This window comes from Petaurus breviceps, unplaced genomic scaffold (genome assembly GCF_028583685.1).
Source record: "Petaurus breviceps papuanus isolate PSGF00001 unplaced genomic scaffold, PetGlider_PUasm1.0 90822, whole genome shotgun sequence".
In the NCBI taxonomy this organism is placed as follows: Eukaryota; Metazoa; Chordata; class Mammalia; order Diprotodontia; family Petauridae; genus Petaurus; species Petaurus breviceps.
In genome coordinates, this window is record NW_027187351.1 from 20,068,579 (window position 1) to 20,081,869 (window position 13,291).

At 36.2% G+C, this 13,291-nt stretch overlaps 1 pseudogene; it reads right to left on the reverse strand.

Annotated features, from left to right (window-relative positions):
• Positions 1-4,282: 4,282 nt before the first annotated feature.
• Positions 4,283-5,481, reverse strand: LOC138148171 (actin, cytoplasmic 1-like; annotated as a pseudogene).
• Between the last annotated feature and the right edge of the window lie 7,810 nt (positions 5,482-13,291).

The window sequence follows — 13,291 nt, forward strand, 5'->3', positions numbered from 1 at the left end:
ATTTGGGGGAAATTGGGGAAATCAAATGGGGCAAATTTGGGCAATATCCAACCAAAGATATTAATATAAAAAATTTAAATTAATTGCAGATTTTTTTCAGAGATAATGGTGTTATAATATTCCAAGAGATGTAGATATATAGCTTCATGGGGAGAATATACAATGTTTGTTTTAATCTTGATTAGGGATGTGTGTGTGTGTGTGTGTGTGTGTGTGTGTGTGTGTGCATCATTTTGGACTTTTCTCTCTTTTTTTCCTTACTTTAATGTCCATTAGACTATTAGGTCCTTTTGGGTAGGAACTATCTTTTGCCATTCTCACTGCTCACTACACTGTCCAACCCATACTAGGAGATTAAAAAATACCTATAGATTATTGTTATGGGAATGGGAATCTGAAGATCTTCCTTTCCCCTTGGCCCTTTGATAGGCTTAAGTGATTCTGAGAACCTTCCCAGATTTGAAAATATACTCTGACCCCTAATAGGCTAAATGTGGTCACATAGAGCCTGTGTCAGGAGGCTTGCTTTGCAGGAATGCCCATACCTTATTTCTTTGTGATTGGGCAGTGGGTCAAGAGGGTTGTGACATTCTCTGACCTGGGAGAAGGCTATATATACTCTGATGTGAGGTTTTGTTTTGGGGCTTACTTTGAGAAGAGTTGTGTGATTTGACCAGATGAGACTCTGGGCAGCCGTAGAGCCCCCAGGCTTTGAAAACCCAGATGTTGGTGCTTCCTTCTCTGGTAACTGACTAGGTATGGATGTAATAATGTTCAGATAGCTGTAAGCATGTCTGCTGATCTGTTTCTCTGTCTGCGTGTAACTTCCACTTGTTACTTGTTTGTATTCTCTGAATTTCAGGCTGCTGAACTTTTCCCCCTGAACTAGGGAAATGATATACGTTTGATTAAAAGTAAGATTGTTCACCCATTTTGAGTTGCTTTCCTTTAGAAAATTAGATCTAAGAACCTGTGTTGGCAGCCACCCTGGGTATGCTAGGGTGCTTGCTGCTACAATTGTTTGAATGTCTACCTTATTATCAAGCCTACATCTTCCTATTTATGTAGGAAGAGGGTATTTCACCCTCTACTGAATTACACTGTCTTTATCTGGGCATGAATATGTGCTGGTTTTCATTTGAGGGCAGGCATGTAATACATTTTAATATATTTATGCTTATTCTTCTGAATCACACATTCTTTTTGATAGAGTTAATATGGGATCCTCTTTCAAAAGTTCTATGGTTCTTTTGGCAAAATTCAGGCCCCTAAGGCTCAAAAAGAGCACTGGGAAAGAAGAATTATAAGGGAACCACTGATTGCAAAGGACAAAACAGCTCACTTTAAGCTTCCCTTCTGTACCACACACAGCTGCCACTTGTTCAGAAGCTCTTCAGAGATGTTTTGCCTGATTTAAAGATGGTTTCTTGCTTTTTACAGACTAAAGGGTGAGCACAGTTAGTTCCCAATTTAACCTTTAAACTGAAATATCAGCTTAAAAGCTAGCACAGCTGCCTAAAATGTGCCAAGGAAACAGCAGCAGCTGTATAATGGGTAAGGGGGGTGGGGGAGAAGACAAGGGAGAAAAGGGAGCCTTGAACAAATATTGGTAGAAAAGAGAAAAAATCTAAGAATCAGAGAAGAAAAAAAAAAACATTCCTTACCACTTACTTAACTTGATCATTTGAAAGGTAATATTTCTTATCCTTTTGTTTTATAGTAGTAAATTCCAATATTTTAAAAAAGATTAATGCTTATTGATAGTTTGATTATGCTTTAAGCATACACTTAAAGAAAGTAAACTTCTCAATTTTTGTTGTCAATCACTGTAACTCTGCCTTTTGATATAAATTTCATTCTTTCAGGAAGAACCAATTGTTCTCTCCTCAATGTTTCAGTCTACCAAGAAAGGCTACATATACCTTACTTAGAAAATATTGTCATGTATCATACTGACTGGCACATAATTGCCTGTCCCTTACTTATCTAAAAGTGACCATTGTTCCTTCTTCTCTTTTACCTCTGTATAACTTTCTTCTGCCCTTTAAACTTCAAATTCAATTCAAAATTCCTTTGTGCCATTTAGGTAACTTTTCTTTTTTTGTTTTAAAATAGATAGCTTAAAAAAAAACAGGGGTGGTCTGGTAACATAGCAAGTAAGAGCACCAGCTCTAGTGTCGGGATGACCTGGAGATCGAATCCGGGCTCCAACACTTAGCACCACACCCAGAAATAACTGGCCATGTAACCTTTAAGAAGTTACTTAACCTTGATTGCTCATAAAAAAAGAAAAAAAACAGGAATATTTGATTCTCTGTGATATAATACTTCCTTGTACAGAATAATAGGATTGAAATATTAGAATTATCATGATGGCCCCATTAATAATGATGAAGAAAATAGTTTATTAAAGTCTTGACAAAACATTTTTTTCACTCTTTTTCTGTTGTCTTTCTTTTAACTTTATCTTTAAAAGTTTTTGAATGATTTGGTTTTATCATGTCATATATCACTTTCCAAAAATTCATTTTTCTTCAATTGTCTTTCACTGTTTTATGAAGCAATACTGTTCAAAATCTCTAATATTTTTCTCCATATGGGTTTTTGAATGGATTTATATTTTAGAACAGTCACTCTTTTGGCTACCATGATTTTCTATTTGACTAGATGATCAAGTAATTGCCTAGTAAGATCTGTCTGTTTTTGCCTTCCTTCTGTTTCTAATTGTTTTATAGTGTCTAAATTTCCATAGGAAATAATAATGATATTCACAAATTATTCTTTTTCAGTCTATTTTGAGGAAGGTGAAAATAACTCATTTTAATAGGTCATTTAAAACTTTTTTAAATTTTATGCTATGACCATCTTTATCCATTAAGAATAACTTTGTGTTGATTTTATTAACATATCTTATTTTATATCCAGTCAAAAGGCAGTTGATACCTACCTACTAGGTGCCAGACACTGTGCTAAACTCTGGTAATACAAAATAAGAAAAACTAGCCCTCACAGAGGAAATCTGTCATTTGAAATAGAGTTTCTTTTTAGGATAGTTAATAATATTGAAACCTCTTTTGAATTAGATGAACTTTAGTGAACATTTAAACATTTCAAAACTACAACTTATCAGCCAGCATGGTGATATTTTTAATGTTTAACTGACATTATTTCACTGTCTGTGGTACCTTTTAGCAAGATGCAGTTTCCTTCCTTATCTCTTTTAGTTAGGTGTATTTATCCTTTTGATTTGTTTGTGATCATGATTGTTATCCCTGTTTTTTTTTTTAACTTCAAGCTGAAGTATAATAGATTCTACTCCATCCCCTTAAAGTTACTCTGTGTCTCTCAGATGTGTTTCTTGTTAACAGCGCATTGTAGGATTCTTTTTTTTAATCCACTCTGCTATCTGCTTCCACTTTATGGATGAGTTTCTCACATTCACAGTCATAATAATGATTACTAACCACATTTCTCTCTATCCTATTTTCCCTTATCTCTCTCTCCTTTCACCCTTTCCTTTCTAACAAGATTTTGGCTGAAGCCCACTACCTCCCCCAGTCTGCACCCCGTCCCTTCTACTACTCCCGACCTTTTTTTTTTTTCTTTAACATGTGCACTTTTATTTGAACTGGTCTTAAGTCAGTGTACAGGTAAAGCTCCTCCCCTCTTCCAAGTACTGGCAGCAATCTTCAAACTCACAGGGAGACAATAAAAGTCCTTATTCATATATATGTTGGGGACAGGGAGGGAATTTAGGGGGCCATTCCATATGTCTGTCAATTTAAAAAAAAAGGAACACATATTAAGGCGGAAGATACATTTTTTTTAAAGGATTACATAATTTACATTTAAAGCAGTACTAGTACCTTACCCCCTCCCTCTTCCTCATCTGGATATTTGCTACTTCGCTCCTTTGACAGCCTTCACATAGGTTTGTAACTCTGTAACAATGCATTATATACTATTTGGAATGACTATTAAAAAAAAAAGTACAATCAGAGTCCTGAAGACACTTTATAGAACTTTGGGGATGTTTGCTTACAACATATTCAGACTGCTTATCACCTTCAAAGTTCCAGTTTTTAAATCCTGAGTCAAGCACCAAACACACACACACACACACACACACACATACACGCACACACACACACACACACACACACACATACACACACACACACACACACACAAATAAAGCCATACCAATCTCATCTCTTTTTTTGGGCAGTTATCATGTCATGTCACACCTTTTGACAAAAAAACAAAAAACAACAACAACAAAAAACCACAAATGGTCCATTTAGAAGCATTTGCAGTGGACAACGGAGGGCCCACATTCATTATACTCCTGCTTGCTTATCCACCTCTGCTGGAAGGTAGAAAGAGATGCCAAGATGGAGCCTCCAATCCAGACAGAGTATTTGCCCTCAGGCGAGGCAATGATCTTGAATTTCATTGTGCTGGGAGCTACAGCTGTAATCTCTTTCTGCATCCTGTCAGCAATGCCTAGGTATATGGTGGTACCACCTGACAATACGGTGTTGGCAAACAAATCCTTACTGATGTCAACATCACACTTCATGATTGAGTTAAAGGTAGTTTCGTTAATTACACAGGATTCCATACCTAAGAAAGATGGTTGGAAGTGTGCTTCTAGGCATCGGAACCTCTCTTTGGCAATGGTAATAACATGACCACCAGGGAGCTCATAATTCTTTTCCAGAGAGGAGCTAGATGCAGCAGTGGCCATCTCCTACTCAAAATATATGGTGATATAACACAGCTTCTCCTTGATGTCATTCACAATTTCCCTTTCAGTTGTGGTGATGAAACTCTACCCTCTCTAGGTCAGTATCTTCATGAGGTAGTCTGTGAGATCTCAGCCAGCCAGATCCAGAGGAAGGATGACATGGGGAAAGGCATAATCTTTATAGATGGGAACAGTGTGTGTCACACCATCACTAGAGTCCATCACAATACCAATGGTACGACCAGAGGCATACAGGGAAAGCACAGACTGTATGGCAATGTACATGGCTGGGGTATTGAAAGTCTCAAACATAATCTGAATCATCTTTTCTCTGTTGGCTTTGGGGTTCAGGGAGACTTCTTGCTCTTCAGGGGAAACACAGAGCTCATTGTAGAAAGTATGACACCAGATCTTCTCCATGTCATCCCAGTTAGTGACAATACCATGTTCAATGGGGGTAATTCAGGGTCAGAATAACTCTCTTTCTCTGGGCCACATCCCCCACATAGCTGTCTTTTTGGCCCATACCTATCATCACACCCTGATATCTGGCGTGCCAAACAATGGAAGGAAAGACAGCCCAAGGGGCATCGTCTCCTGCAAAGGCAGCTTTACAAATTCAAGAGCCATCATCAACAACGAGAGCAGCAATATCATCATCCATGGTGGACTTTGAAGAGGTAAGCTTAAACACTTAAGAGAAGAGAGGAAGTGGTGCCGCACCTGGAGGCAGGGGGGGAGGCAAGTGCACATTGGGTGGAAGAGCTCAAAGCCCCAGTCCCTACCTTTTTTATCCCATTTTTTCCCTATTTCTATATAGGGTAAGATAGATTTTGATACCAGCTCAGTGTGTATACTATTCCTTAATTGAGTAAATTCCAACGAGAGTAAGGTTCAAGAGTTGCCTGCTACCCCCTCCTATTTCACTCTACTTTAATAGCTTATTTATACCTCTTGTATATAAGAATTCACTCCATTCTACTTCTTCTTTCCCTCTACTTCCAGTGCTTCCCTCTTTCTCCTCTTCCTCCTCCTCTTCCTCTTCATTATTCTCATCATCATCATCATTAGTGGCAACATCATTGTCCCATCAAGGTCAAGTCACATTCATGCTCTCATGTATCCTCTTTCTAACTGCCCTAATCATGATAAAGTTCATAAGAATTAAAAGTATCATCCTTTCACATCAGAATGAAGACAATTTAACTTTAAAATCCCTTATGATGTCTCTTTCCTATTTGCCTTTATATGTTTTTCTTGATTCTTGTATTTGAAAATCAAATTCTGGTCTTTTCATCAGGAATGCTTGAAAATCTTCTATTTCATTAAATATCCATTTTCCCCTGATGGACAATTCTCAGTTTCGCTGGGTAGGTGATTCTTGGTTACAATTATAACTCTTTGGTCTCCTGGAATACCATATTTTAAACCCTATTATCCTTTCATGTAGAAGCTGCTAAATACTTTGTAATTCTGGCCGTGGCTTCATGATTTTTTTTTTCCTGTATGCTTTCTTTCTCCTAAACCTGGGATCTATGGTATTTGACTATAATATTCCTTTTAGTTTTAATTTTGGGATTTCTTTCAGGCATTCTTGCAAATTCTATTTTGCCCTCTGGTGCTAGGATATCATAGCCATTTTCCTCAATAATTTCTTGAAAGATAATGTCTAGGCTATTTTTTATCATGACTTTCAGGTAGTCCAATAATTCTTAAATTATATCTCCTCAATTAATTTTCTAGGTCATTTTTTTTTCAATGAGATATTTCACATTTTCTTCTATTTTCTCATTCTTTTGATTTAGTTTTATTGTTTGTTATTGTTTCATGGTGTCATTAGCTTCCACTAGTCCAATTATAATTTTGAAGGAATGATTTTCTTCAGTGAGATTTTGCATCTTTTTTTCTGTTTGGCTGAATCTACTTTTTAAGGAGTTGTTTTCAGTTAATGTTTGTATACCTTTTTCCACTTTTTGTACTTTCCTTTACCAGGCTGTGAACTTTTTTCAGGATTTTCTTGTATCATTCTCATTTGTTTCTCTTTTTTTATCCTACTTCTCTTCTATTTATTTTAAAAATTCTTTTTGAGAATATCCCAGTGTTAATTTGGGGCCTGACACTATTTCATATTTTTCTTTGAAACATCCCATGCAACCTTTTTGACAATGTTTTCCTTTTCTGAGTTTGTGATTTCACATCCATGACAATATACTAGCTTTCTGTGGTTAGGTTATTGTTGTTATTTGCTCATTTTCTAGTCTATTTATTGACTTTTAATTTTATGTTAAAGTTGGTCTTTGTTCCTGGAATGGAGGGGGCACTATCTGAAGCTTCTGGTTTTACCTGCTGCCGTTTTAAGAGCTAATTCTTATTACTTCTGAGTTCTTGGCTCTTCTCAGGTGGTATGATCTAAGAAGAGGTGTAGTCACTGCTCTCCTGGTCTGTGGTCTAATCTTAGAGTGACCAAAACCACTCTTTTTCACTCTGGACCCATAACCATAATCCCCACTTCCTTACTGCCATATATGGTAGGGTGCTAGTGTTCTTCTTCGTCTTGGTACTGTGACCCATGTCTGGGACCTGGATCCCTCTTGATATGGTAAAATGAATCCTGTACCCAGTTCCAGCAAAGTGTCCCCTGTAATCTCCTTCTAACAAATTATCTAGGACCCTTATCATCTGTGGGCTGAGAGCTCTAGAAATCACTGCTATTGATTCAGTTGCTCCCAAGGCCTATACTGGATTATTGAAGAGTGGCATGTTACTGGATGCAGCACCAATGCAACATTTACAATGCCCAAGATAATGATAAAGACCATGACTATAAGTATCACATGAAATTTGATCGCAAAACATGCCAAACTATCCAGATAGAGAATAGAACTGAAGGATTTATTTAGACTCCAGAAAACCAAATCCTAAAACCAGTCAGCTCATTCAATCATAGTACCAAAGATATCCAGAAGTCATAATAACACTGAGAGCCATGCCATCCTTCAGCCTTCCCACAAAAGAATTGAAAATCAATATTTACTCACAAAATTCTCTATCTCCTTGCCTGAGCTGCTTTGACACCCCCCCCCCCATCTGTCTAGCTCTGAACCAGCTTCCTGTGAGCTCTGCTTCCCTTCAGCAAAATTCTCCCACCACAGGCTCCATGTAATTGCATTCAGCTTATTAGGAGGCAAAGTTTACTTTCAAAACAAGGAAGGTCTTCAGACTACCCCATAGGTCTATTAAGGGGTAGGGAAGATCTTCAAATTCACATTTCCATTACACTGGATTACCCTGATCCCCTGTGCTACGCCATATTCCATTCTCACCTCAGTGAGACCAACCTTTCATATTGATGACTGACGTTATCTTGGGCTGGAAAATTGTTTCATTCTATCCTTTTTTTGTCACTTCAGAATTCATTTTGAGTCATTATTTTAGTTATTTGGAGCAGAATGTGGGAAAGCACAGATGAATTTCTACCTTACTCTTCTCTCTTGATTCTACTTGCATGCCCCAGTTTGCTTATCTGTGATATGAGTCATTCATCTAGAGAAGCAACTTCCTCAGAGATGGGGATTACCATGTCTGACACCATCAGCACCACCTGGCTACAATCCATCACCAATCTAGTCAAGCAGCCATTAAGGTGCCTTGAGAATGAGGCAAGATATGTTATGTGCCATAGGGCCAAAGCACTGCCACCATTTCCCTTCATATTCTGATAGAGATGACTTAGGACACTGTGCTCAAAATCCCCAAATATTACAGTGCCATTCTGAACACTAGCCCTGTTTCCAGATATCCCCCTCGCTCTAGTCTTCATCCAAGGGAGGAACCCTTGTGGAAATGGGATGTGGTCACTGCCTTTGCAGACTCCATCTCCTAAGGAAACACAGCTACTGAAGAATCATTAAAGAAAGTTAACTCCAAAGTCCTCGGCATTCTCTAACGTTCAATATCAGACACAGATATGATTTCATCAATGAAATGATACTTAAAAAAAAACATGCATTAACATAAACTTCATACCCTGAGGACCAATGGGTTTTTTCCATCTTAATTAAAGCTTAAACATCAGTATAAATATTACTGGCTCTTATTAGAATTTGCACTCCTTGAGAACAACCTTTTTATTTGTATCCCCAGAACTTAACATAATGCTTTAAACATAATTACAAACTAATGAAAAAGTCTTCATTGATTCATTCAGTTACAATTTGAGGGAAGTAGATTAATATCTAAAGTCCCTTTCAATTTAAATTTATGACCTTATACTTGACTCTAAACTTGAACCCTTATTACCAGTTGAAATTAATGGTGAGTATATTTGCAAATCAGATTGCTCAAAAGTATTATATTTTAAGAAAATATTAACTTATAGGAAGATCATTGATTTTGAAGTTAGGAAGGTAGTGGCAGAGATCCAATTAAAATCTGGGTCTTTGGCTTCCCCAGTCAGTACAGTTTACTTTCCAATCAGCTCTCTGAGTAGAGAGGAGAATTACCTTTTTTGACATTTTATTACGAAATTAAAAAAAAAAAAACTTCCTAGAAGAACTGTTTTCACTTTATGGCTATAGCTACTAGGAGTTGGATTGGGGAGAGGATAGAAGACCAAGATTTATACTAATCAGTACTTCTTATTAACAACAAATATTCTACTCATTTTTCTTTATGTTCTTCAAGAATTAGATTTTTGTAGGTCAGGAAACCAAAACTTTTAACTTCCCATTTCTTCCCATTTCAATGAATAATTTTATCAATAATGACTCATTAATCTAGCAATTTAAGGTTAACAAAGTATTCTACCTATTAGTAGAAACATGACTTTTTTGGCAAAGTCATTTCAATAAATCATACCCATGGTTTTAGATGCTTTACCCTCTCAAAGGAAATGTATTTCACAGGATACTCTTTCCTGTCATTATACACATTTTTTCCCCAATGCCAATGACAGACTTGGTAAATTTCAGTTGTAGAATAAACAGAAAAAAACACCATCTAACCTAATTCCAAGTATTTTAAGAATTTCTCAGGGTCACTGTTGGAACACATGACTCACTTCAGGTCAAGAATTTCCTCTTTCAGAGGCGAATTCACATTAGATATGATATACATATATATAAAACCTATAAATATACCTTACACATCACAATCCCTTTCCCCTTAGTACTATGTCACTCTCTGTCTCAGTCTCCTCATTATTAAAATCATGGTTATAATTGTACTTTCTGCACAGAGTGATTTTGTAAGAATCAAATGTGATAGTGGAAAAGAAATTGTTCAGTTTACAGACCATTCTTCAGGTAGAGATGAGCAGTGCTGTGTGGCAGAGTTCTAAACTTGTTGTCCAAAACTTGGGGTTCTACTTCCATTCTAACAAGCTTTGTTAAAACGGACAAGTCATCCTCTGTCTCTGAGACTCAGCAATATTCTAAGATTAAAATTCATAGGCAAGTTATAATCTGGCATGGTGGAGAGAGAGCGTACTCAAACTTGTAAAATCAAAAGTCTTTGATGTATATAACTGATAAAACCTTGTATAATCATGGACATTTTGTCTGGAATAGATTATCTAATCCAGCTCTCTCATTCATAGAAACTTAAATAACTCAAATGTCTTGACAAAGACCACACAAATGATTATTATGATATAGACATTTTATTAGAAAGTAATAGTCTTTAACATAAACAGACGTTGAAAGTTGACAATTTAATAGAAGTATGTCATGAGAATTTGAAACGCTCTTTCCTTCTACATATCAAGTGAAGTTGATAATTGAAGCAACTATCCAGATGACTCAATACCAAAACATCACTGTACATGAAATATGCAGATATGGAAGCAAAAAATGATATGGGCTTAGTCTAGATAATGTCTTCAATTTTACACTTCACTAAATATGTTTAGAGAGCATTTTTTCATATATTCCTATTTTAGAAATAGAAACATTTCTAAATTAATGGCATAAATGAAGTCCTGGTATGTTATTCATTGGAAATTGAGACATGTTAATGGAAAATAAATCAAGTTATTTCAACTTCATATCAATAGTCGTTTTAATAAACATGACAAGTTTCTTGCTTTTCATGACGAAATATTTCATGGTGCAGTAAATAACTGCTGTGTAGAAAAGATGCTGAAAAACATAGAATTCCTATTAATATTCATGGAATTGTTATTTTTCTTGTTTTTAAATTCGGAGCTCACATACATATGTCCAGGTAATTATAATGTGAAAAAAAGAAAAAAAAAAGAGGATGGGAGAAAATTAAGAAAATGTTTATTCCCAGACATAATGATTCTAAGCACAGATTTAAGAAAAATGTCATCTATATCAATTGCTGTAGAAGTCTCCTAGAAATAGTTTTATTTTTTCCTCAATATGGACAAAAACAATATTCATATTTAATGTCCCTGAACATGGTTGCTTCCTCTGTGTACACTATTGCACTATCAGCAGCATTTGGAGGTTTGTGTTAGCAGCTGGGATATAGAGAGTGCATAAAAATGGATAAAGAGATAATCAAGTGGTGGAACACAATAGGGCACATGTTCTGGGAGCAAAAATAACTACTGAAGCTGCTGCAGTGAATGGGATGATTGAGAAAAAAGTAATTTTTATGTACTCAAAGGGTCTCCTCAAAAGTCATTGATTCTAATGGGCCAGGTGCTCAAACAACTGGAAAATGCAAATGAATAGTATCAGGAACCTCACCCAGCACATGTTAGAAATGTTGTTATCGTTGATCAAATGAAGAGGGGAAAATTTGTTTTTATGGTTTTAGTATATGAACTTAGGTTCAAAAACCATAGTCTCCTAGAATTCTAAATTTACTAAATATTTGGTCACTGAACAAATGTAACAGAGACAGCTTGGTGCATATTGAGAGCTGAACTTGCAGTTAAAAAAAATCCTGAGTTCAATTTCTTTCTTTGCCACAAACTGCTATATGGCCCTGAGTAACTCACTTAGATGATTATTGTCCCAGGTGCCTCTAAATTCCAGAGAACATACTGAGAAGCTTAGGCAATTGGGAGTTCCTTTATTGGGATTTTTCTATATTAATTAAGTCAGATATACAATTGAAATAATTTAATGGACATGACAGTTATGGGAAGCACTTTCAGTTGATTTAGGACAGCAAAAATCAAATATTCCTTTTACTTCTGTACTGAATATACATTTTTTTAACTTCTGTATTGCTGTAATGGTTGGGGAATTTGAAGATCTTCTGTGCCCCTCAATGAGACTCACTTGGAGACCAACAAGAGAAGCTTCCTTAAGGGGGGCTTATTTTAACACACTTTTTATTACTTTGTAATTAGGCAGGGGGTCACAAAGGTTGTGATGTTCTTCGACCTTGGAGAAGGCTATATATGCTCCCTGTGGTGAAGTTTTTGGTTTGTAGCTTGCTTATGGGGATAGTTGTGTGATTTGACCAGATGAGACTCTTGGCAGCTATTGAGCCCCTCATCTTTGAAAATTCAAATGTTGGTGCTTCTTTCTATGGATGTATGTAATGGTCAGATACTTTGAAGCCCTGTCTGTTGGTCTGTTGAATTGTGTTATTTTCTCTGCATTTTGGTTTGCTTGTAATTTCTCTTGTAATATTCTCTGAAGTTCAGGGTGCTGACTTTTTTATAATGGGGGTTCAAAGAAATTAAGAAACTTCCCTAAGGACACTGATGTATTATGTGCAAGATCAACCCAAGTCATTGCATATTTGGCACTCTGTCTACAACACTTCTACTTTCCCCATTTTGACCCATTGGTGAAGCATTTCAAATCTATATTACCTCTTCTTTTGGATACCTGTCCCCACTTATCCTATCACTGATCTAGCTCTGTAAAACACTAGCCTTGTATTACTCTCATTATATACTACTTTTACTCCTATTCATATGCTATTGAAGAAAAATGAAGAAAATCATGAAATCATGCTATTTGTGTCCACTAAAAATTGTTACATAAAGTCAACCAGGTCCATACTGCAATGAGGTAATTCTTTTACATTTCCCCAATTAAGTAACTGTTCTAATGACCATGGGAGGTTTTTTTTAAGTATTCATCCCTCTTCAAACATTCCACTGAGTGCTATTCTCTGAATATCTAAACTGAGAATATTGCCTCACATTTCAATGTTAAAAATTGAGGCTATGTAGCCATAGTTCCTTTTTCTCTTCTATTCTGTTTAATATCACTAAGATTCATCCCCTACATACTTCAAACATTTGTTGAATGAAAATATAGTCATTCTTGCCAAGGCAAACTACATTATATATACAAATCACACTATTCTTTCCTGTGTGTTTTTTTGTTCCAGCAGATTGTCCTCTCCATTGCCCACATGCCTTATTAATATTTGATATTTCTGTTTCTACTGACTAGCTACCTCCCTGCTGCCTACAAGAAAAGAAATATATTTTCTTTGTAATCCTCAAAAAAATAAGCCAATTCTCACTTTATCTGTACATTGCAGCTTTCAGACGATATGTCTCCTTCCTTTTGTAGCAAAACTTTCTTGAAATTTCCATAAACT